Source organism: Pseudoliparis swirei, chromosome 21, assembly GCF_029220125.1.
Source record: "Pseudoliparis swirei isolate HS2019 ecotype Mariana Trench chromosome 21, NWPU_hadal_v1, whole genome shotgun sequence".
Lineage (NCBI taxonomy): Eukaryota > Metazoa > Chordata > Actinopteri > Perciformes > Liparidae > Pseudoliparis > Pseudoliparis swirei.
The window spans coordinates 1,098,024-1,106,756 of NC_079408.1; the positions used below are offsets into that span (position 1 = coordinate 1,098,024).

Below are 8,733 nucleotides of genomic sequence, written 5' to 3' on the forward strand. Positions count from 1 at the left end.
TGTGTCTATGTGTGTGTGTCTATGTGTGTGTGTCTATGTGTGTGTGTGTGAGTGTGTGTGTGTGTGTGGCTGCATGGTCCCAGTCACGTACTCCTTCATCTGTTTATCTTTACTGCAACAAACTGAACTGGTGAGGAGGTCAGAGTCGTGATGGAGGGATGGAAGGATGGAGGGATGGAGGGATGGAAGGATGGAGGGATGGAGGGATGGAGGGATGGTAGATGAATAGATACATATGAATATAGATGTTTCCATCTATAGATACAGAACCTCATCCTCCTCTTCTTCTTCTCCATGAGCTCAACATGAAGATTTGATTATTTTCTAAAGTCTCAATAAGTTGAAGAGAATGAAAGAAAAGAGAGAGAGAGAGTGTGTGTGTGTGTGTGTGTGAGTGTGTGTGTGTGTGTGTGTGAGTGTGTGTGTGTGTGTGTGTGTGTGTCACATAGTAAAAGTTCAGTCACTTCAGTGTTTACTAGATGTTCCACTGTAACGAAGAGGAGGAGGAGGAGGAGTGAGACAGAGGAAGCTCAGCTTCATCTGTTTGACTCCTTTAGTTGAGCCTCGACGCTGAAGAGCACACTCCTCCTCCTCCTCCTCCTCCTCTACTACATTGGAGTGAAGACTTTGGATTCAATTGAACTAAAAACCACAGAAGAAGAAGAAGAAGAAGAAGAAGAAGAAGAAGAAGAAACACCAACAGGTGAGAAGTAAATACTTTTCAGAGCTTTGTTAGAACAACTCTCCTCAAGACTCACGGGAAGAAATATATATGTATATAAATATATATGTATATAAATATATATGTATATAAATATAAATATTTCTCTATATATATATAAATATATGTATTTATATATTTATATACATATAAATATATGTATTTATATATATAAATATGTATATAAATATATATTTATATAAATATATGTATATATATATGTATAAATATATATATATAAATATATATATATATATATTTATTTGGGCTGTCAGCGTTAACGCGTTAATCTATGCGATTAATTTGGCCGCGTTAACGCACTAAAATATTTTAACGCAATTAACGCAACTTTGTTTACTTCCAGTGTTCGTTGAAGTTTTTACACTGTTTCCGTTTTTAAAACAATTATTTCTCCTTGAAAATAAGGATCATAAATCAGTTTAAACTCGTGGATGAATCAATCGGGTCTCCCCCTCTGACACACAGAGGAACGGAGGGGCGACGTGTCGGGGGACGCGGCGCGGAAAGAACTCGTCACACGAAACCTTCACCGTGATTGGTCAATCCGTTTGTCTGTCAACATTTCGGGGAAAAAACAACCAATGAACACTCAGTAAATCACAAAGGACCTCCCACCTCACAGGTGAGGCTCATTAGCAGCCTGTCAGTCAGAGAGCAGAGAACACGGATTAATTAATCGCAATTTTAAAATGTGCGATTAATGAGTTAATTTTTTTTAATCGATTGACAGCCCTAATATTGATCTCTCTCTCTCTCCTGGACCCGGCTCCCGTCCTTCAGAACCGGTTCTGTCCGCTCAGCTGAATGGGTCCAGGAGGTTCCGGGCCCCGGGTTCCCCCCCTGGTCGCCGTGCTGCTGGTCGCCGGGTGTCTGGCGTCGGTCGGAGGGAACCCGCCCGACCCGGCGCCGGCCCACCGGGCCCAGGAGACGGCCGTCTCGCCGCCGTCCTCTCGCGGCGGCGGGCCGAGGCTCCGCCCCCCCCCGGCCTCCAACTCCACCCCGGTGCTCCGCGGCCGCCCGGCGGCGCCGCCCCCGAAGTGCCTGCACGCCACCTCCATCAGAACCGCCTTCAAGTTCATCAACGCGGCGCTGTCCTGCGCCATCCTGGCCGTGGGCGTCGTGGGCAACGCCACGCTGCTGCGCATCATCGGGCAGAACCGCAGCATGCGGACCGGGCCCAACGCGCTCATCGCCAGCCTGGCGCTGGGCGACCTGCTCTTCATCGCCATCGCCATGCCCATCAACATGTACAAGGTGCCGCACGGCATGCTGGGACACCTCTGTGTCAGGAGGTCAAAGGTCACGCTGATAACGGCTCTGAAATATCATGTTCATGTGTGTCTCTGTGTGTGTGTCTCTGTGTGTGTCTCTGTGTGTGTGTGTCTCTGTGTGTCTCTGTGTGTGTCTGTGTGTGTGTGTCTCTGTGTGTGTCTGTGTGTGTGTGTCTCTGTGTGTGTCTCTGTGTGTGTGTCTCTGTGTGTGTGTCTCTGTGTGTGTGTGTCTCTGTGTGTGTGTGTGTCTCTGTGTGTGTGTGTCTGTGTGTGTCTCTGTGTGTGTGTGTGTCTCTGTGTGTGTGTGTCTCTGTGTGTGTGTGTGTGTGTGTCTGTGTGTGTCTGTGTGTGTGTGTGTCTCTGTGTGTGTGTGTGTGTGTGTGTGTCTCTGTGTGTGTGTGTGTGTGTGTGTGTCTCTGTGTGTGTGTGTGTCTGTGTGTGTGTCTCTGTGTGTGTGTGTGTGTGTGTCTGTCTGTGTGTGTGTGTGCAGCTCCTGGCCATGCGCTGGCCGTTTGCCGGCAGCCCATTGGGCCTGGTCCTCTGTAAGCTCCTCCCCTTCCTGCAGAAAGCTTCAGTCGGCATCACCGTCCTCAACCTGTGTGCTCTGAGTGTGGACAGGTAACACACACACACACACAGAGACACACACACATACAGAGACACACACAGAGACACACACACAGACACACACACACAGACACACACACACACATACAGAGACACACACATACACACACACACAGAGACACACACATACACACACACATACATACACACACACACACACACACACACACACACACACACACACACATACAGAGACACACACATACACACAGACACACACACATACAGAGACACACACATACACACACACACAGAGACACACACATACACACACACATACATACACACACACATACAGACACACACACACACACACACACATACAGAGACACACACATACACACAGACACACACACATACAGAGACACATACACACACACACACAACCAGAGACACACACTCAGGGCTCCATCGCGCCTCTGAACGCACCAAAGACGTCAGAGGCGACGACAAACATCCTCAGTTATAATCAATATAATGTTGATATTATTTCAGTCTAGAAATATGAGGCACCTTCTAAGCATTTATATCACAAAGCAGGACAAGAGATGTTTAATCAACCAGAGGAGTCGCCCCCTGGTGGTCAGGAGAGAGAATGCAGCTTCAACACATGAAGCATAGACTTCTATACAACCAGAGGAGCCCCCTGGTGGTCAGGAGAGAGAATGCAGCTTCAACACATGAAGCATAGACTTCTATACAACCAGAGGAGTCACCCCCTGGTGGTCAGGAGAGAGAATGCAGCTTCAACACATGAAGCATAGACTTCTATACAACCAGAGGAGCCCCCTGGTGGTCACGAGAGAGAATGCGGTAATAACAGAACTTCCCGTGTAGGTACCGCGCGGTGGCGTCCTGGTCCCGGGTCCAGCGCTCCGGCGTTCCCACGGCGACGGCGGTGGAGATCGTGGTCATCTGGCTGCTCTCCGGCCTGCTCGCCGTGCCGGAGGCCGTCGGCTTCGACATGGTGACCTTCGAGTACAACAACGTTACCATGGCGACCTGCATGCTGCAGCCCAGGACGCCCTTCATGACCGTGAGTGTTACGGTTCTGTTGGGTCGGGTTCTGTTGGGTCGGGGTTCTGTTGGGTCTGGTTCTGTTGGGTCGGGGTTCTGTTGGGTCTGGTTCTGTTGGGTCGGGGTTCTGTTGGGTCGGGTTCTGTTGGGTCTGGTTCTGTTGGGTCTGGTTCTGTTGGGTCGGGTTCTGTTGGGTCGGGTTCTGTTGGGTCGGGGTTTTGTTGGGTCGGGGGTCTACTGTGTGTTGAGGTCCACAGCTCTCTGAGGTTCCAGAACTTGGTGAACCACTGAAAGGTTTGGTAGAACCTCAGATTGGACCTTCGGAGGTTCTGGGTTCTGATGTTCCCCGAACAGAACCTAACAGAACCTCCGTTGCAGTTCTACCGCGACGTGAAGGACTGGTGGCTGTTCAGCTTCTACTTCGTGGTTCCGCTGCTCTGCTCCGCCGGGTTCTACGGGCTCATGGCCCGGGAGATGCTGCAGCACCGGAGAGGGAACCTGAGGGTCGCCCTGAGCGAGCACCTGAAGCAGGTACACACACACACACACACACACACACACACACACACACACACACACACAGACACACACAGAGACACACACACACATACAGACACACAGACACACACACACACACACAGAGATACAGACACACACACACACACACACACACACACACACACACACACACACACACACACACACACACACACACACACAGACACACAGAGACACACACACACATACAGACACACACACACACACACACACAGATACAGACACACACACACACACACACACACACACACACACACACACACACACACACACACACAGACACACACACACACACACAGAGACACACACACATAGACACAGAGAGACACACACACACAGAGACACACACACACACACACACACACACACACAGACACACACACACACACACACAGACACACACACACACACACAGAGATACAGACACACACACACACACACACACACACACACACACACACACACAGACACACAGACACACACACATAGACACAGAGAGACACACACACACAGACACACACACACACACACACAGAGACACACACACATAGACACAGACACAGACACACACATAGACACACACACATAGACACACACACATAGACACAGAAAGACACAGACACACACAGAGACACAGACACAGACACACACATAGACACACACACATAGACACACACACATAGACACAGAGAGACACAGACACACACAGAGACACACATAGACACACACACACACACATAGACACACACACACACACATAGACACACACACACACACACACAGAGACACACACACATGGACAAAGGAGATGATTGTGGCCTTCAGGAGACGGCAGGTGGAGGAGCACCCCTGCATATCAACGGTTCTGCAGTGGAGATGGTCAGCTGCTTCAGGTTCCTCGGGGTCAACATCAGCAACGACCTCACCTGGTCTGCTCACACAGACAAGCTGGTCAAAGCGGCCCGGAAGCGCCTCTTCTTCCTGAGGAGACTGAAGCAGTTTGGCATGGATTCAGTCATCCTCACCAATGTCTCCAGATGCCCAATAGAAAGCATCCTGACTGCATCACAGTGTGGGAGCTGCACAGCCAAGGACCGCAAGGCCCGACGCCGTGTGGTCAGGACTGGAGTTCATCATCGGTAGGGAGCTCCCTGCAGGACACAGACCACACGATGCCTCAGGAAGACTGGATCCTAAAGGACTGCCATCATCAGCCTTCAGCCTGTTCACCCGCTGCCTCTGGAAGGCGTCCCGTAGGATCCGGTCTCGCACACAGAGACTGGAGAACAGTTTCTTCCCGAGAGCCATCAGGCTGCTCAATGGACACCGACACACGATCGACACTTTACACTCGTCACTTTACACACACTGTCACTTTCAGCCTTGTACTGACACTTACACTTTCTATTGCACTACCTGCTTTCACTTCCTGCTACTCCCATTGTCTGTAGTCTAGTTATTATGTGTATTATATGTATATATGTTAGTATTATGTTCAGAGTTCTTGTACAGTGTGTATGTCATGTTATGTTATGTTATATTATGTTTGCTATGGTAGTTGTTGTGGTGCCTTGTCCTAAGAATTTCAGTGCCCAGTCTGACCCTGTGTCATTCTGTGTATCTGACAATAAAAGACTTGACTTGACAGAGAGACACACACACACTCACTCTCTCTCTCTCCCTCTCCTCTCTCTCTCCCCCCCCCTCTCTCTCTCTCTCCCTCTCTCTCCCTCTCTCTCTCTCCCCTCTCTCCTCTCTCTCTCCCCTCTCTCTCCCCTCACTATCTCCTCTCTCTCCCCTCTCTCTCCCTCCCCTCTCTCTCCCCTCTCTCTCTCCCCTCTCTCCCCTCTCTCTCTCTCTCCTCTCTCTCCTCTCTCCTCTCTCTCTCCTCTCTCTCTCTCTCTCTCTCTCCTCTCTCTCTCTCTCCTCTCTCTCTCCCCTCTCTCTCTCTCCTCTCTCTCTCCCTCTCTCTCCCCCTCTCTCCTCTCTCTCCTCTCTCTCTCTCTCCCTCCCTCTCCCTCCCCTCTCTCCTCTCTATCTCTCTGTCTCTCCCCCCTCTCTCCCCTTCTCTCTCTCTCGCTCCCTCTCTCTCTCCCCCCTCTCTCTCTCTCCCCCCTCTCTCTCACCTCTCTCTCTCCCAGAGGAGGGAGGTGGCTAAGGCCGTGTTCTCCCTGGTTCTGGTGTTCGCTCTGTGTTCCTTCCCTCTTCACCTGAGCCGCCTGCTGAGGAGAACCTTCTACCGGCCGCACGACGCGCACCGCTGCCAGCTGCTGAAGTGAGAGAACCGAGAGAACCCAGAACCTGTCACAGCTGCTGAAGTGAGAGAACCGAGAGAACCTAGAACCTGTCACAGCTGTTAAACCGAGAGAACCTAGAACCTTCTACAGCTGCTGAAGTGAGAGAACCTAGAACCTGTCACAGCTGCTGAAGTGAGAGAACCTAGAACCTTCTACAGCTGCTGAAGTGAGAGAACCTAGAACCTGTCACAGCTGCTGAAGTGAGAGAACCTAGAACCTTCTACAGCTGCTGAAGTGAGAGAACCTAGAACCTGTCACAGCTGCTGAAGTGAGAGAACCTAGAACCTGTCACAGCTGCTGAATTGAGAGAACCTAGAACCTTCTACAGCTGCTGAAGTGAGAGAACCTAGAACCTGTCACAGCTGCTGAAGTGAGAGAACCTAGAACCTTCTACAGCTGCTGAAGTGAGAGAACCTAGAACCTTCTACAGCTGCTGAAGTGAGAGAACCTAGAACCTTCTACAGCTGCTGAAGTGAGAGAGCCGAGAGAACCTAGAACCTGTCACAGCTGCTGAAGTGAGAGAACCGAGAGAACCTAGAACCTGTCACAGCTGTTAAACCGAGAGAACCTAGAACCTTCTACAGCTGCTGAAGTGAGAGTACCTAGAACCTGTCACAGCTGCTGAAGTGAGAGAACCTAGAGAACCTAGAACCTTCTACAGCGGCTGAAGTGAGGGAACCTAGAACCCTTCAGACTGACGCTCTTCTTCTTCTGTGGTGCAGCTTCCTGCTGCTGCTCGACTACCTCAGCATCAACATGGCGACCATCAACTCCTGCATCAATCCCATAATACTCTACTTCGTCTCCAAGAAGTTCAACAACTGCTTCAAGGTAAACAACAACAACAACAACAAACAGAGCGCTGGCGAGGAGCCGTGGGCCAGAGGGCGTGAGAGGAGATGTGTGGTAAACACGGAGGGGGCGTGACCTCTCGCGGAGGCCTGTGGGAAGCTTCCTGTCAGTGGGTGAGTGAGTGCGCTCTGCCGCCCCCTGCTGGCGGAGAGAGGAAGTACAACAACACTGTCGGTGACGCCCTTTGCAACTGACAATCATCTCAATTCTGAACATATATTTTAAATATAAAAGTGTTTTACACACACACACACACACACACACATATATATGTATACATATATAGATATTTAATATATTTTAGGGTTTATAACCTTTGTAATCAAACTGTCTCCCCCTCTCTCCCCCCCCCCCTCTCTCTCTAGTCCTGTCTGTGCTGTTGGTGTTATTCTGGCTCTCTCCAACAGCATGCTGCCTCTCCACCACACTGACCACTGAGAGAGAGTATGCATCTTCATCATCTTCATCATCATCTTCATCATCATCATCGCCCACACTGATCTTGTTATTGTGTATTTATTCAGTTCGAGATACTATATTTTATATTCCATAGACTATATTATAAACATACTTGTTAGTACTTTTTATACTTTCATTGGTTTATTTAATATAAAACGTGAAGCTATGCAGTAATAAGTTATTAAAATGCATAAACACGTAAACCAGGATGAATGAATATAATCACTCATTTACCTCATATGGTTGTTTTGTGTATTTATTATATTGTTTACCTGTAAAGAAGTTAAACCAGTTTAAACAGCACTAGCGGCCTCTGCCGGCGGAGTGGGGCCATTACACCTAAACACCTCACGGTGGAATAAATGAAGACAATCTGCTCCTATTACAATTATATTTACATGATATACATATATATATATATATATATATATGTGATATACATATATATATATCACATATATATATATCACATATATTTATATCATACATATATATCCAGATATATTTATATCATATATATATATAAAGATATAAATATGATATATAAAGATATATCTATATTATATATATATATATATTTATATGACTAAATAAATACATTTAAATATATATATATAAACACATATATAAATATGTGATATATATATATATACACATATATATATATAATTGTAATAGTTTGCCATCACTATTATCGCCGATTGATATTAGTCTCTATAATATTGTGATTTTAAACAGTATTTATGTGTGTTTTCCACCTCTTTGTATATTAATGTGTGTATATTAATAAACTTACTCTGATTATTTATTTGTATACTTCTGCAATGCGTCGAGTTTAATGACGTTTAACGTTAATTATGGAGGATTTAATTATATTTTAATAAGAATCCTGAACGTGATATTTAACTTC

At 47.5% G+C, this 8,733-nt stretch overlaps 1 pseudogene; it reads left to right on the plus strand.

The window, feature by feature from the left end:
* Positions 1-270: 270 nt before the first annotated feature.
* LOC130212227 (endothelin receptor type B-like) lies at positions 271-8,240 on the plus strand (annotated as a pseudogene).
* The last annotated feature ends 493 nt before the right edge of the window (positions 8,241-8,733 follow it).